The 17,636-nt window shown below is 38.7% G+C and overlaps 1 protein-coding gene across 1 annotated transcript in view; it reads right to left on the reverse strand.

The window, feature by feature from the left end:
* LOC131203506 (bifunctional heparan sulfate N-deacetylase/N-sulfotransferase 4-like) overlaps window positions 1-11,751 on the reverse strand; it is a 95,575-nt gene extending 83,824 nt beyond the window's left edge. The window contains exon 1 of the mRNA XM_058193812.1: window positions 10,920-11,751. The gene's annotated coding sequence lies outside the window, so the exon portion shown is untranslated. The remainder of the gene's footprint in view (window positions 1-10,919) is intronic.
* Between the last annotated feature and the right edge of the window lie 5,885 nt (window positions 11,752-17,636).

Genomic DNA, 17,636 nt, shown 5'->3' on the forward strand with positions numbered 1-17,636 from the left:
CAGGTCTTCAGTGGAAGGCAGGTTGGTAGCAATTATTTTTTCTGTAGTTCTAATTATCCTCTGAAGTTTGTGTCTTTCTTGTTGGGTTGCAGAACCAAATGAGACAGTTATAGAGGTGCAAATGACAGACTCAATAATTCCTCTGTACAGAATACGACTGGTGTGACTGGCTTAGTGTGATGCCATATAAATTCCTTTCCTTTTGGACCTGAATTGGAGCTGAACAACCATCACTTTAGACAACACAGCCCATGACCAAGATTGTTGGGAGATGGTGTCCAAAATCGGAATGACCATATGTTCTATAGCAGTGATGGCAAATCTTTTTTTCATCGGGCGCCAAAGGCGCTCGTGCATGTGCAATAGTGTGTGTGCCGACACCCATAATGCAATGCCCCCCACAGCCCCCGTCCCCTGCATATGCACACGTGACCCCCCCGTGCTCCCCTGCCCCCCACCCATGCGTGCGCGACCCCCATTTTGGTGCTAGCAGACCTCCCTGAAGCCTCCTAGAACCAAAAAGGGCACAGGGAAGGCACTGCACTCACCCCCACCCCCCACGCATGTGCACGCAAACCCCCACCCCCTGCACATGCGTGCACATGTGCGGTGGAGCTGATTTCAGCGTCAACTCGCATGCCCGCAGAGATGGCATCGTGTGCCACCTGTGGCAAATGTGCCATAGGTTCGCCATCACAGTTCTATAGGCTTTATCTATATTCTGCATGCTGCATACCTATTAGAAATGAGACATAAAAAGGAAAATGTTGTTCATGCAACTATTACCAACATCTATACACATTCATTGTACCAAAATATAAAATGTCTCAGGGAAATGTTCTAAGTGTAGTAGTGTTTCCTGAGATTCAGCTTCTTAGGCTTAAAAATGTCTTTAATTCATCTCTTAGAAATTATTAAGGGAATGCAAAGTTTTTTTAAATCTGAATAGTTTCTGAGTTCAGAAACAGTTTGAAGCATTTTGTTCTTGTTGTCCTGACTATCCCAGAAAGCAAAAGGACCTTCTTCTGGCTGTGTTGATCTCAAAGCGAGATTTGCCCTAAATTGATTATAACTGTGACATAGTTGGAACATTTTTATAGCTCAAGAAGTTGTTTTACACTTAAAATGTTTCAGATTTGAAGTATATCATATAATCTTAGTGATTTAAAAATCTGTAGACCATCTGTAGACAGAGAACGAGGTGGCTGGATGGAGTCACTGAAACAGTAGGCATGAGTTTAAATGGACTCCAGAGGATGGTAGAGGACAGGAAGACCTGGAGGAATATTGTCCATAAGGTTGCGATGGGTCGGACACGACTTCGCAACTAACAACAACAAGAAGACCATTATACCATACAGAACATAAACATATACCTATATGTGAATCAATCTTATTGCCCATCACTTGTAAAGTACACTAGAATATTACAGTACATACACTGTACATATTTACCGTTATCGTGGCTGGAAAAGTAAAGGGCCCATAAATATATTTTTTAAAAGTTCATAATAGTCTAATAATAGGAAAGACTATTATTGCCTAATAGGAAGGCACTATGACAGCAACTGTTCATAAACCACTAGTTATCTTACAGTTATTAAAAAAAACCTGAAATTCTCTTTATTATGTAAAGTTTCATGAATTTCCAGAAATAATACCACTTTGTCGCATTTCAACTTTTAAAAGCTATTTGGGGTGTCTATATTGGAATGATTTGGAATAATCTTTGCAAAAACTGGTTCTGAACCTTAGTAGCAAATCATATTTTGGGGTGGAAAATCTTAAAATCTAAAAGAAGAAACATCTATATAAATCCATGTGTGTTTTTTACATTTTTTACATTAGTTCTGCAGATTAGTAGCCATGAGTATAAATACAGTATATTTGAGCTGGCAGCTAAATATTGAGTAATAGCAGATCAGATGTGGCATTTGTATGTATGTGTATCTTGTAGGAGAGGTAGAGAGATAAGCACCTGCAGCCACATTTTATCTTTGCTTTTTCTCTTCTCTGTCTCTTCTCCAGAAGACCAAACTTCCAGCGGTATCAGTTACTAATTTCTTCTCTAACGGAAAATAAAATAAAATCAGATAAATCAGCATGTATTTATGAAATTCTGCTCTCTTTAAGAAATAGGTTAACTGTGTTTTCACATTTGTGAGGGGCTGGGCAAATATAACCAGGGTTATATTGAAAAGGTCTGTCTATCTGTCTGTCTGACTCTCTCTGTCTCTCTCTCTCTGCGCATGTGTGTGTATGTGTTTGTGTCACAGTGGCTGGATGTGGACAAAGGCCAAATGAGTAAGGACTGGATTTTCTGGATTTTAGCTTACATTTCAGTTTTTAAATGGATTCCATGTCAAAATGGCATGGATACTGTGTTTTAGATCAGAAATGGCTTTGGAAGCTGCTAAAAGAGGAATTGTTAAAATCTTTGTCCCTAAAGGCATTAGTTGTTCATTACTGTGTTTTGTTACAACTCAGAGCTTATTGCATACCCAAGCTTGTCACTCTGTAAAAAACATCACTCTACAAAAACACTATGATCCAAAGCTATTTCTTTTCATGTTTAAAACTGGCTCTCCCTTAACTAAATGGGAAAATAAGATGTATGAACCCTGTGCTCAAATGTACATTTATACATTTGATGCAAAGTACTACATAACAAATAAAGGTATTTGGTTTTCATCAAATCATTACTCATTTCCTAACGTGGCAATATGACCTATTCTAGTATCTTCCCAATCTTGATTTATGATTAAAGGCTGCGTTTAGTTTCATTTGAATGCATCATAAAACGAGCAATTTAAAACTTGGTAAAACTGTAATCTGAATAGCAGGTGATATATAAATTTATACTTTCCTGATATGGAAAATATTGATTACTTACAGGAAAAAAAAAACTTTTTTATTTCCAAACAGGAAACTGGTCTGAGGTTGAAATGAAATGAAAATCAATCAGTCTAATACAAACTTCTACATTTAGGAAAATAATAATCATATGAACAGATGCATGTACCAAAGCGGGCAGCAATGCATATAAAAAGGAATTGAGATTGAAACTAATAATTTTCAGATTCTGCTTATTATATGAAGTTGAATATGCATCTGTAATATAATGTAGTTATTTCAAGGCAAATACAATTTCAGTTTTCTTCAACATTAGCACAATTTGCAAGCCCCAAAAGTAATAGTTCTACTTTATTATGCACTAGGACGGTACTCTATATAAAGTATTTTGTTTGATTGAAGAACTATTGTTTAAAAGGTTAACAAAATGTAAGCAGATTCAGGGAAAGGAAGAGAGAAAATAATTTCTAAGAGAAATATTTCAATATTTAATCAGGGACTAAATAGCACCCTGAAGAACGATGACATGTGAGAAAGAAAGCAGCCATATTCTCATGGGTCTAAATTACAGAGAATAGATTTTATTTAAATAAGAGTAAAATTGAATGTTTGAGTATCGAGTCCATTTTCAATAGCTACTAATGGCAACTGTTGAGGAATGCCTAATCTCTCAGTTTCCTAAATTGGGACCAGTCTACAAGCTTTCCTCCAGTTTTAGGACTTTATATGTTGCATCATTGTTGTGATTAGCAAAACAGAATACAGTATGTATTTTGCACCTTCAGAGCTAAAAACCAATTCCTGCAATAGAAAATTGGCTGAGTTGAAAGATAAACATACCGGTAAATTATTCCTCTAGGACTAGAAATATTGTGCGAAGTAAATCAAAATGCCTCACAACCATTTAGCCATTCTAAGCTTTGTGAGATATGTTACTCAATTTCCGGCTACTGAACACTACTTCTGCCACTGATTGTGTTCACCACACCCTATTACATTTTCAACTTCTTTGAAAGATAAAGTCATTCTCAGTGTATCAACACTGTGTTGGATTGCTGCATTTTCCAGCACACTCTTGGGTGCTATTAAAGGATACCAAATGTTCTCCTTCACACATCTCATGGCATTCAAGAGCTGATGCATTGTTCTCTTATCGCTTTTCTATTAGGATTTGCTTAAAGTGGAGAAAAAAACCCCACCACATTTGATATTGCTTTGCTTTAGACTAAACATCTTTAGCCAATCCATATGATGACCACAAAACTGTATAAAAACAATTGAAGGAGACAGTGCTCCTTTCCTTCTCCCATTAGTGAAGCTTGCACAAACATTTTGCTACTAACTGCTATTTCTAAATACAGAAGTGGTATTTCAGTACATTGCCAAAGATATTAGCTGCATAATAGCAAAAAAAATAAAAAAATAAAACAAATTGAATGGCCAATCCCATCATTAGGGAGAGAAAAAAAGGCCATTTTGGCTTCTGGATCTGATTTTGGATTTCAAATTATTTACATATTCAGATATATATTTATTTATACACACTATATCAGGGGTCTCCAACCTTGGCAGCTTTAAGACTTGTGGACTTCAACTCCCAGAATTCCTCAGCCAGCTTTGCTGGCTGAGGAATTCTGGGAGTTAAAGTCCACAAGTCTTAAAGCTGCCAAGGTTGGAGAGCCGTGCAGTATATCATTGGCAGTGGGGCATTTTGAATTGGGTGGATAAGAAGGACCCTATCCTGAGTTTATGTACCAAAGTTGTGAACATCCTTATTTATCATGATCACTGCTCTTATCAGAGATAAAAGACAAGCCCAGCCTCAGGCTAAACAGTTTAAGAACATGTCCCAGTCTATTTCAGGTGAATTAGGCACCGTAAAAATAACCAAGATTCTTTGAGATCTATTTTGACAGAAGAAATTTGTGGACATAAACATTTCTTAAAAACAATGAGAATAACATTAGAGAGAAATATAGTATCTTGAGAAGAAACCGTCACTCTGATTTTTCAAGGATTCAGGATTTCTTCTATAGGCAGCTAGACATTAAAAGATACCATTTTTTTATATATAGTTGTAACCAAGATGAAGAATCCTCATCAGGTGGATCCATAATCACAGTCTTTCACTGAAATTTAATTTATGGACACGTTTTACCTAATAAACAGTTAACATCCAAGTTGTCGCTTTCCAAGTACTGATTTCCAATCTTAGCTTCCTAGAGGAGAATAGGCTACAGCCCCCTAAAATCCCAACCATTGTAATAGATGGATAGGGGACTGGAGGCTAAAACATATGAAGAACGATTGCAGGAACTCAGTATGTCTAGTTTAATGAAAAGAAGGACTAGGGGAGACATGATAGCAGTGTTCCAATATCTCAGGGGTTGCCACAAAGAAGAGGGAGTCAAACTATTCTCCAAAGCACCTGAAGGTAGAACAAGAAGCAACTGGTGGAAACTAATCAAGAAGAGAAGCAACTTAGAACTAAGGAGAAATTTCCTGACAGTTAGAACAATCAATAAGTGGAACAACTTGCCTGCAGAAGTTGTGAATGCTCCAACACTGGAAATTTTTAAGAAAATGTTGGATAGCCATTTGTCTGAAGTGGTGTAGGGTTTCCTGCCTGGGCAGGCGGTTGGACTAGAAGACCTCCAAGGTCCCTTCCAACTCTGTTATTATATTATGTTATAGGGGTTGAGAGCCAATAACATCTGGGATCCAATATTAAGTACCATGTTCTAAGCTGATTTCAGCAACTGCACTTCGAGTTCATCAGTAATTATACAGAGTATCTGCACTCAGTGGTTTATATGTAGATATGTCTGTATGCATAAGATTCTATCACCAGGAATCAATAGTATTATCATCTCACATTCTTTTCCATGATCAGCAGACCTCCCTGCAGTGCTAAAGTTCTAGACTATAAATGTCTAAAACTACCAAGTGCTTTGTTATTCTACTTAGAATAGCAATATTGGATGTCTCACATCAGTCTAGGCCAGGGGTCTCCAACCTTGGCAACTTTAAGCCTGGAGGACGTCAACTCCCAGAATTCCCCAGCCAGCAAAGCTGGTTGAGGAATTTTGGGAGTTGAGGTCCTCCAGGCTTAAAGTTGCCAAAGTTGGAGATCCCTGGTCTAGGCCGTAAGTGTGTAGAAGTCCCTATAACTTCTAGGACAGGGCTGTCAAATTCCCGGCCCGCTGTCCAAATGCATTACGAGGTGGCCATACCCATGCCTGGTTTAGTGAAGGGGGAAAAAATACCGCTACATCACATGACGCTGCCGTGATGACATGAGTTTGACACCCCTGTTCTACAGTAATTATTCTGAAGAATATATGACCTGTCATATAATATACAGCATTTTATGCACACAAATGAAATTATAGTTATGCACAAAGTAATATTGACCGGAAGGTTGGAATTAGAGATTTGCTAACTAAATTCAGTACAACAGTTCCTATATAAAATTTTGTTTCCTCATATTCAAAGAATTCACTTGCGCATAGTACAACTCATAAAAATACAGAGACTCTCCATAAATACAGTAATTGAATAGGTCTTTCTCACTCCTTAGGAACTGTACTTGCAGGCGAGTTATTAATGCATCACCACTTAAAAAAGCAGCTCCCAGACTATTGGAAATGAATATGTGGAAACAGTCCAAATTCTTCAGCAAAAATATAAATAACTTATTTGTGGGTAGTTGAGTTGGTGCAGGTTATAGGGCTCTTTGTTGCATAAGAACCTAATGTGTTATGACTCTTTGCTTTCTAAGGTACTTCTACTTAGCCTAGCCAATTCCACTTTACTATGTTCAGAAAAACAGAACTTATTTATTGTAGATAAAAAAAATGTTTAATCCTTACCATAGTGGTATTACCAACCAATTCCCTTATAATTTACAAGGGGAAGAATTTCATTCAGTTCTGTGAGGCAAAAAAAGGACAAAAAGTTTTGGGGATGACTTTTTCCCTATTTCACTACCTGTAGACCTTATTCTTGGGAATATCTGACGAAAGTTAAAGAAGAAAAAAGTGTATGTCCAACCCAATTCAACTGTGTATTACAGAAGCTAAGATCTGAACTCAAGATTTCCCGTACATTGTCCGTATTTACAACTATACCAAACATAACCACTGAAGTAGGAGCAGTCTATGTGGACCTGCCCTCATCTAAACATGTTCTCCTGGGAAACCTATGTAATAAAATAACCTAAATGAAGGCTTAATATTTTTGAATGTAAGACAATGTAAAAGCAAGGTACTTGCAGCTGTGTACAAATAGTTGTTAAAACTTTTCTCCTGTTTTGTTTTAGTAGGCATCATGTGCATATTTTTCACTGTCTCTTTTTATGGGTTAGATTCTAACCCATTTGCATATAATGATACTAAGAGAATTTGCTCTTCTTTTCTTTGTCATGGGACTATACTGTTCTGCATGCCTTTTGTATGTGAAAGTAGAATATTTTTGTCCTTTCCTACTGAATAAAAACCATGCTACCTTCTCATTTGCAGAAATGGCGGATTTGCCAATATGAAATATAAACTCTTCCAAGACTAAGCTCAGGTACAATAGCATGCTTTTACATAACGTTTTAATGAAATTCAGCCCAGATATCATTCTTTCCAGCAGCAATAACTGTCTGGCCTGGCTCCCAGCCAGCCATTAAGTATTTGATTTTGCTAGTTGAGGCTCTATCGAATTTGGAAATAGGAAATGACAGCCCCTGTTTTCCTGAGCTATATAAAAGTTTAACTGTCTGTTGTATTTCAAAAATCCAAATGGAACATTATATTATCTATAAACACACAATTACACTTTACTAGCAATTGCCATGCTATGTAACTAAATTTTCAATTGGAAGAAAAGATAATGATATCTACAAATTGACAAACTAAATGAAATCCAGCTATATAAACTGTCTAATCTTTGCATTTGCAATGCCAGAAAAAAAAAGACCCTCAAGCTAAACTTTACATATCACAATTCATGTGTATTTTCCTACAGAGAGATTAATTCTATTAAGAAAATGACTGCAGTTGCACACTGTGTTAAGATATTGTTATTTTAACTATAGTTTGTGAGCAAGCCATAGTAGCTTGGGAGAGGGAGAGGGAGAGGGAGAGGGAGAGAGGGAGAGGGAGAGGGAGAGGGAGAGGGAAGGAGAGAGAGAGAGAGGGAGGGAGAGAGAGAGAGGGAGAATATTCAGCCAAATCCTTATTTTCAGGCAGTGATTTATTTTTAATATATAATTCAAAATATATTTATACTAATGAAGATTCCCCTTTCTTCATAGAGTCTAAATTTTCAGTACAGTATGTAATATGCTCTTTAAAATTTAGGTTAAATTTTGAAAAGATCAACTCAGTCCACCAAGGTTGAACTTAATAATTATGTCCAATGAGATACCTGGGAGTCAAATACTTCTTACACACAATAGGGGTAACCCTGGCTCAAATAAGAACAATACTCAGATGTCTTGCAAACAGGAAGGACAAAACAGGAAGGATAAAAACCTAAACTAAATAATTTGCTGTTAATTTTCTAGAGAGATAGAAATATTTGTCTTGTACGCATTATTTGGAAAACTTTTCAAACTTTAAGAGGAATTTCCCAGGAGGAAAAAAAACTCATTTTGATTAATAATATTAGATGTTTTCTTTAAAAAAAAGTCTGCACTGTGGACAACACAGTGCTTAATGGTTCCATGTTAAAATCTTAAGTAATGCATGATACGACTTGCATCACCATTTTTGAAGGAAATCACATCAAATTGATGGGTGGCATATAAATTAAACAAACAAAGAAAACAAACAAACAAATATCAAGTTCACTGGGTCTTACAGGCAAATAAAACTTCTGCCTTAACAATAATTTAACCTGCATATATCCAAATCTACAATCCCTGTGAAACAATACAAACACTAACCTTATGAAACAAATCTAATTACTGAGTAGAACATTAACCTGGACATCTTTCTACTATGACCTTTATTGTACACAACTTCCCAAGAGATACATAGTGGAAACTTATGGGACGTGTAATTGGTCAACACTTGTCATAGTAGACATTTTGCCACTGCAACCGTGACTGAGGATGTCTCCTGCAGGTAAATCATGCAACAAGAATTATATTAACTTTTGCCTATGATAAGAGATTGTTAGATTCTTGCATCCGTTTTTAAAACTTACTTTAAAATAGATTTTCCAAACATGGCATCATAACATAAACTAAGGAAACTGATGACCACTTTACCAAACCATCTAGCAGATGTGACACTATCTAGGCAGTCTGGAAGTACTTATTGAAGGCTGCTGATGTTATGAGTTGTTTATTTTAAGGAGCACTTGTTCAGATGTAATTTTGATAAAGAGAAATGGGAGTTAATGGCAAACTTAGTAGTGCATGACTCAGCCATTATATTTAAGACTAATTCACAGATTTTAATTCTGCCATAGAGATGAGATAAGGGTAGCAACTCAGAAGCACTATGAGATGCACTCACTCTGTGTCAGGTGGTGTTAAAATATGAATGTTTGGCTTTATAATGACCATAAACTTGTGTTGAGTAACTAAGAGTGACTCTAAATCTAAAAACTGGTGCTCCAAGCTTAGTTTTGGACAGAAATGTTGAATACAACTAGAAACAACATTTACATAGAATCTCTACATTCATAGCAATTGGAAAGTCATTCATAGGAATTGGAAAGTTAAAGCCTGCTTTTCACTTTGATAAAACTTGGGACTATACTATAGTCCTCTTCCAACACAGTGGAATTTCTTCAGAGTAGGAGATTAATCTGCCACAGATTGTATTCCAAACAGATTAACGAAGAGAAATAATAACTCTCAAGAGTCCTGGATCAAGGATTCACTGTTTAAGAAAGAGATATTAGGGGGCGGGAGCCCTTCTAAGCCATCCTTGTAGCCAGTCAGTTACAAATAAGTCCCATTATTTGAGAAACATTGAAACTTAACATCTGACTGACGTGCAACATGTAATTTAGGTTGCCGTGCTAATAGGAAATTAAAAGCTATTACATTATTTGGATTTTATACTTCTTCAGTAGTTTCTCTGGAAGAATAAGAAGCTAGCATACAAAGAAATATAACAGAAATTTATCTAGAAATGTCTGAATAACAAGATTCCATTCTAGGAACATCACTGCCAATCTTATTTTATTTACTTACTTTAATTTCTAACGGTGGCAGCCGCGATTTGAACCTAGACCAGGCTGCTACGATATCTGCTTTCTTGTATAATGAGAGAAATATACTTTTTCTTAAAATCTTGAACATTCTTCTCATACACTCTAAACATTTGTTAAGTTGCAAACATGGAACATCAGTTTCTCTCAATATCCCATACAGTCATTATTTAACTACCTAACCTGTGAAGCCCAACAAATATGCTTGTTTGGCTTTCCTACCAGTTAGCAAGGCAAACAGATTTAAATAGTTATTGCTCCAGGTAAATATAACTTTTTAAAAACCTGCTTGTTTAAAAAACAAACAAACCTGGGTGGGAATGTGGATCATTCAGCTGACAGTGTGATAGGGCAACCAGCACAAAATACAACTTTATTCAATTTTCTCAAGGTTTCTCCCAGACTCTGTTTTGTTCTCTCGTTTACAGCTAATATAAATAAGTCTACATTTTGAAGCTCAGAGTCAACCCAGACAAGTAATCCACAGGAGAAAAAAATAGATATATTTAATTCATGATCACTATAGGAAAAACAAATATCTTTCCGATCACTGTTATTATATTAGTTGGAGGGGAAAACTCCGTCTCTGACAATTAAATGCAGAGCGTCGGAGCTGCCAACCCCTCCCCCTCCTGCATGTCAAGTCCCCAGTATTATTTTTATTAGTAGTAGTAGTATTTTCAGTTTTGGTTCATTCTTTTATTTTCTTTCCAAAAGCCTCCCGCTTTCCTTGCGTTCTCCCTGGAGGAGTTGAACGCAGGGTGGGTCCAAATCAATCCATCCCGGCGTCGCGCGTGGCAACTTGTCTGGCAACACCGGGTCCCTGTGCAAAAACTGCCAAATAAACTTACCCAGAGAGATTGTCGTTTAAAAGTAACGGTCTAAAGAGGAAGCGATGCCCTTTCTCTCGACTTCAAGTAGGAGAGTTTTTTTTCTTTCTTTCTTTTTTCTTTCCTCTTCGCTTACTCCGCGTGTTTTCTCGCGAGCAGCCTTTGCCCACCGCGTCTTTAAACACTCTCCCTGGAAGGTCCTCTTTCCTTCCATCCCTTCTTCCGCCGAACTCCTTCCTCCGGTAGCTCAGTAGTCACATTTTATATTGATATGCTCTGGGTTCTTTTCAAAACAAGTCAGGCTGGGGATGATTCAAGCCGGCCGCCCTCCCTGCCTGCCTCCCTCTCGTTCATTCATTCTCACCAGCACGCCGTGGAGGGAGAGGAGAGGAGAGGAGAGGAGAGGGGGGGGGGGGAAATGCCGTTTTCTTTTTTCTTTTGGACCTCGGAATTACACCAGGGAGCAGTCTCGGCACAGCAAGAAGAAGCTGTGAAGAGGGGAAAAGAAAAGAAAAAAAAAAGGCTAGGAGAATTACTTAATCACCCGTCTAACAGCTGCTGCTGCGGCGGCTGTTTTCTTTCGCCTTGCCTAGCTATGTTTTTTTTTTCTTCTCCCCTGCCTCTCTTCTCCCACCTCCTCCTCATGTCTACATAGGAATTATAGAGGCGGCTCTGGAGGAGGAGGAGGATGGGCAGAAGCCGCCCGTTCCTTTCAGCTAATCACCCTCAAGGTTTTCAAGGACTAAGGAGCCGCTGTGATGTCATGCTGACTCTCCGGACGAGTGTGGAGTTCTACGCGCAAAGCAAAAACACATTCCGACAGAAGCGAATTCAGGGAGAGAGCAACTAGATTCCGCTCACACCCCGCCCGGGGGATGGATGAATGGATGGATGGACTGATCAGCCTTTCTCTGCAGGATTTGCATAACCTGTCATTGTAACGTTGGGAATCCACCTCCTTTCTTAACTTGGCTTGCGTTCGATCCTGGAGTGAAAATGCCACTGGCGGGGGTTTGGGGAGCTGACGCTTTCTCGCCCCCCCTTTTTTGGGGAGGGGAAAAAAAGGCGGAAATGAAAAGTTTGAAGAGTGATTTTTTTTCCCCCTGTCACCAAAAAGACAATTGCGAAGCGTGAGGGTGGGGCTGGCACAGAGTGGAAGAATTCTACTTGACTGAGATTGACAAGATGATGGGTTACCATTTGTCTGAAGTGGTGTAGGGTTTCCCGCCTAAGAAGGGTTTGGAATAGAAGACCTCCAAGGTCCCTTCCAACTCTGTTATTAGATTATATTAAATATTAGAAGTTCCTACTGATGTTGCGCAAAATTTGAAGGATTACTGTACCTTCGATCTAGAAATTATAAATCCTTCAGGTTTAAATACCAGGTATTCACATAGGGGTTCTTTGCAGAGGTGGGTTTCAGCAGGTTCTGACCAGTTCTGGAGAACCAGTACGGGAAATTTTGAGTAGTTTGGAGAACTGATAGTAAAAATTCTGACTGGCCCTGTCCCCATCTATTTTCTGCCTCCCAAGTCCCAGCTGATTGGGAGGAAATGTGGATTTTCCAGTAACCTTCCCCTAGATTGGGGAGGGAATGGAGATTTTACAGTATCCTTCCCCTGCCATGCCCACCAAGCCACACCCACCAAGCCATGCCACACCCACCAAGCAACACCCATAGAACCGGTAGTAAAAAAATTTGAAACCCACCACTGGTTCTTTGTTTCCCTTAATGAATATAGTACAGGTAATCCTCAACTAAACAACAATTCATTTAGTGACCGTTCAAAATTACAATGGATGGCACTGAAAAAAAGGGACTTATGACAATTTTTTACATTTGTGACCAGGGGTTAAATCTACTTACCTTCCCTACCGGTCCAGAAGTGCGCATGCTGTGCATGTACCATCATCAAGTCTGATTTATGACCCTCTGCTCATGCGCATAGCCTTCTGCGCATTATTATTATTATTATTATTGTTTCGATTTCTATACTGCCCTTCTCCCAAAAAACTCAGGGCGGTTTACAGTCAAAGTAAAATCAATTAATACAAAGGAAAATTTAGAGTTGATTGAAGAACTTAAAACCAATAAAACCCCTTATTAAAACCCCACTAGGCCAATCCTGCACGGTGAAACAGAAATGTTTTCAGCTCGCGTCGAAAGGTCCGAAGATCAGGGAGTTGACGGATACCTGGTGGTAACTTGTTCCAGAGGGTTGGTGCCCCCACAGAGAAGGTCCTCCCCCTGGGTGTCGCCAGCCGACATTGACTGGCCGACGGCACCCCAAGGAGAACCTCCCTATGGGAGCGCACTGGTCAATGGGAGATCGCCGGTAGCAGCAGGCGGTCCCGTAAGTAACCCGGTCCTATGCCATGAAGCGCTTTAAAGGTGGTAACTAACACCTTGAATTGTACCCGAAAGACCACCGGAAGCCAGTGCAGCCTGCGCAGGAGAGGTGTTATATGGGAGCAATGAGTCGCTCCCTCTATCACCCGCGCGGCCGCATTCTGAACTAATTGAAGTCTTCGAGTGCTCTTCAAGGGAAGCCCCATGTAGAGAGCATTGCAGTAGTCCAGACGGGAAGTGACGAGGGCGTGAGTGACTGTGCACAAGCATGTGCAGAAGGTCAAAAACAGGTTACTTCCTGGTTAAAACCAGGAAGTAATGACATCTGAGTGGGTGGGCGGAGCCACACACTGCCACCACTACTGATTCGCCAAACCACACACTGCCCCTGCTACCGGTTCAGATGAGCCGGACAGAACCGGCAGGATTTCACCACTGCTTATGACCTTTGTAGCATCTTCATGTTCATGTGATCAAAATTCAGACGCTCGGCAACTACTTCATACTTACGACCATTGCTGTCTCCCAAGGTCATGCAATTCACCTTTTTTGACAAGCAAAGTCCATGGGAAAGCCAGTTTCACTTAACAACCGCATTACAAACTTAACCACTGCAGTGATTCACTTAACAGCTGTGGTGAGAAAGATCATAAAATGGCACAAACTTCACTTCACAAAACAGAAATTTTGAGCTCAGTTGTGGTTGTAAGTCAAGGACTACCTGTAACTGGTTTTTTTATGTAATGTCCTCATGTATGATCTTTGTCTCATCCCAGCTAATAGCTAAACCTAAAGTTATTCTATGATATCCATTATTTCCCACTTCTCCTAATAAGACCCATCTCATTAATTTCTTCATCAGTTGTTGTTGACATAGTCAATGAGGAGGGAGATCTGCCAGCCCCTTTTAGTTCCTCAAATTGATATCTCCCCCTCCCTTTGATGCATTCCTTCCAAGGTCCTTTTGGCTGGAGTGGCAGAGAAGAGCCAACATCTGGCTTTTTACAGAGGTTCCTATGTATGGAAGTCTCCCTGGTGCTTTCTATACCCCTTGCCAAGCATCTTTTAAATGTAGGTTTTTCTGGTCCCAAAAAAGAGCATTAAATGTGTTATTTGAACACCAGTTTGATATTCTTTTGAAAGATGGTTTGAATCTTGGCCTGTACAAAAGGTCAATTTATACTGGGAAGGAAAAGTTGGGTTCTGCCAGCTATATATGTTTCTGATTCTGCCATTATTAAGTGTATTCCAGGGGAGGGTTGTTGTTTTTTTTGGATGCTTCAGATGATAATGAGTTTCTTAAAGCTAGACCTTTATTGTTTTTACTACTTTTATTAATTCTTGAACACTACACTGTTGCCCTGACTGGTTGATGCTCTCAGGTCCAGTTCCCTTGGGAGGGAGGGGGGTTTTGTGTGCAATGCACCATGGGAGGAATAGCATAATTTTGTCTGTTCCATTCCTGTTTTGATAGTCCAGCTGCTGCTTCTGGGTGCCTTTGGACAAGAGAACTACAAGTTTATTTATTGGTCACTTTCAAAGCCGTGGCCTTACAGCATGCCTGTCAAGCCTCATTTTATGACCTTATTCACCTATGTCCTTTGGGGCTATTTTTTCTTTTCTTTTCAGAAAAGGCAGAAGGGAACAGTTCCCTTATCAAACTATTGACTAAATCTGCACTACTATTAATCTTCTCATCATTCCCATCACCCATCTCCTTCCACTTATGATTGTAACTTTGTTGCTTGTATCCTTACAATCTAAAAAATGAAATTCAACAATCTAACAAATTTCAACAATCTAACAAAACAATGTTAACAAATCTAACAATCTAACAAATCTAACAATCTAACAAAACAATCTAACAAAATTCAACAATCTAACAAAATGAAATTCAACAGTGAAAAAAGTAAGGTTCTACATTTAGGCAAAAAAACCAAAATGCACAGGTACCGTATATGTGGTATATATGTATCTCAGGGGTTGCCACAAAGAAGAGGGAGTCGGGCTGGTCTCCAAAGCACCTGAGGGTAGAACAAGAAGCAATGGGTGGAAACTGATCAAGGAAAGAAGCAACTTAGAACTAAGGAGAAATTTCCTGACAGTTAGAACAATTAATAAGTGGAACGACTTGCCTGCAGAAGTTGTGAATGCTCCAACACTGGAAATTTTTAAGAAAATGTTGGATAACCATCTGACTGAGATGATATAGGGTTTCCTGCCTGGGCAGGGGGTTGGACTAGAAGGCCTCCAAGGTCCCTTCCAACTCTGTTGTTATATTGTTATATTGTTATATATTGTTATAATGTAATTGATTGTTTCCTGATTGCTCAATTGTAGCCAATGACTATCATTAAGTGTTGTATCATTAAGTGTTAAATTTGTACCCTATGACTATCATTAAGTGTTGTAAGTGTTGTACCTTGATAAAGGCATCTTTTCTTTTATGTACACTGAGAGTATATGCACCAAGACAAATTACTTGTGTGTCCAATCACACTTGGCCAATACAAATTCCCTTCCCTTCCCTTCCCTTCCCTTCCCTTCCCTTCCCTTCCCTTCCCTTCCCTTCTCTTCTCTTCTCTTCTCTTCTCTTCTACTGGGATTTCCATATAACCATAGTTGATTGGCTGGAACTCAGTTAAACTTCCTTCCTTCCTCTATTCATCTCCTTCTTTCTATCCATTCCCATCTTCCTTCCTTCCTTCCTTCCTTCCTTCCTTCCTTCCTTCCTTCCTTCCTTCCTTCCTTCCTTCTTTCCTTCCTTCCTATCTATTTCTATTCATCTCCTGTTATACCTTGATGAAGGTATCTTTCTTTTATGTACACTGAGAGCATATGCACCAAGATAAATTCCTTGTGTGTCCAATCACACTTGGCCAATAAAAATTCTATTCTATTCTAAAAAAGAAAGAAAGAAGCCCCTCCTATTTTGTCCTGTTTTCCCTCCTTTTCCTCAGTGTTTGCCATCTGTTAAGCAACTTGACAGATCACTAAACCTTCTATTCAATCTGTCCCATTCCCTTTTCATCCCCACTTTAGAGAGAGTGATTGGTGATTGTTTTTCATACCAACCTGTGATGCTCGGTGGCAGGGAAAAGACATTAATTGCTCGCCTTAACTTCAGAAAGAATCTGGCGGCATGGCACCTTTTCTGACTAACATTTAAAAAGAAAACAGGCAGAACAGCTTTTCTGATGAAGTGAGATGCAGCTCACAGAAAGCGCCTGCCTTTTGATGAAACTTGTTAATCGGAAAAGGTGCTACCAAAGTCCTCATTTGTTGACACTACTACAGACTGACATGGCTTCCTCTGCTACAATGTCCCCTTAATTTGGCACTAAAGTAGTAAAACTAATGCTTGTCATCAGCTTCATTGCTTTAATATAATAGACCGGCATTGGACCAATAAAATTTAAGTTGGTATAGTTTTCTGTCAGTTCAAGCAGTAGTGAATAGGAGTGTAATATGCACCAAAGACAAATTCCTTGTGTGTCCAATCACACTTGGCCAATCAAGAATTCTATTATTCTATTCTAATTCAGCCATAAGGAAGAGCCCAACGTCTCTGCAACCTCCCAAATAGTTAAATGATAAAGCTTGAATTTGGGACAGACTCTATAAAATATATACCATCGTCATTCTGATACTGTTAAAGTCTGTTATTTCTGTATAACCTTAACAGAGATAATAAGATTTGTACAGTCCATGGTATGAGTCAAAGATGTAGAAACTTAATACTTGAGCCATTAGAATTGCAGGTCAAATGTTTCTGTCTTCCCTAAAACTGATGTGGCCTAAATGCATTTAAGTAAAACGGCTTAGATACTTTGGTTTTTTTTTTCTTAAAACAATAATAATAATTGAGCATTTCAAATGGTTGAATGAACACATTCAATATAGATTAGGAAATAGTCATATTTTCTATCAACTGACTGTTGATGTGCTATGCATGAACACACGATATGCTCTGTTTTTATGTTATATAAAAAACATAACCAAGCTCAATTTGAAGAATAGCCATTTTAAATGTGTATATCCACATGGGTGCCAAATATATTCATTTTTATTTTTTCAGATTATTTAAGAATAAATGTTTGCAATGTAATATAGTAAGTTTCCTGCCTAGGCAGGGGGTTGGGCTAGAAGACCTCCAAGGTCCCTTCCAACTCTGTTATTCTACTTCTATTTCTAAGTTAAATGCATATGCAAGGTTCTTTATAATTAGTACTCATCAACAATAGTATATGTGGTAAAGTGCAAGAATAATTACATATTCAGCCCCCCTCCCCATGCCTATTTATGTGACTATGCTTACAAACCTTGCCACATATTTTTTTTTATTTGCATTTATATCCCGCCCTTCTCCGAAGACTCAGGACGGCTTA

Source organism: Ahaetulla prasina, chromosome 8 (assembly GCF_028640845.1).
Source record: "Ahaetulla prasina isolate Xishuangbanna chromosome 8, ASM2864084v1, whole genome shotgun sequence".
Classification (NCBI taxonomy): domain Eukaryota; kingdom Metazoa; phylum Chordata; class Lepidosauria; order Squamata; family Colubridae; genus Ahaetulla; species Ahaetulla prasina.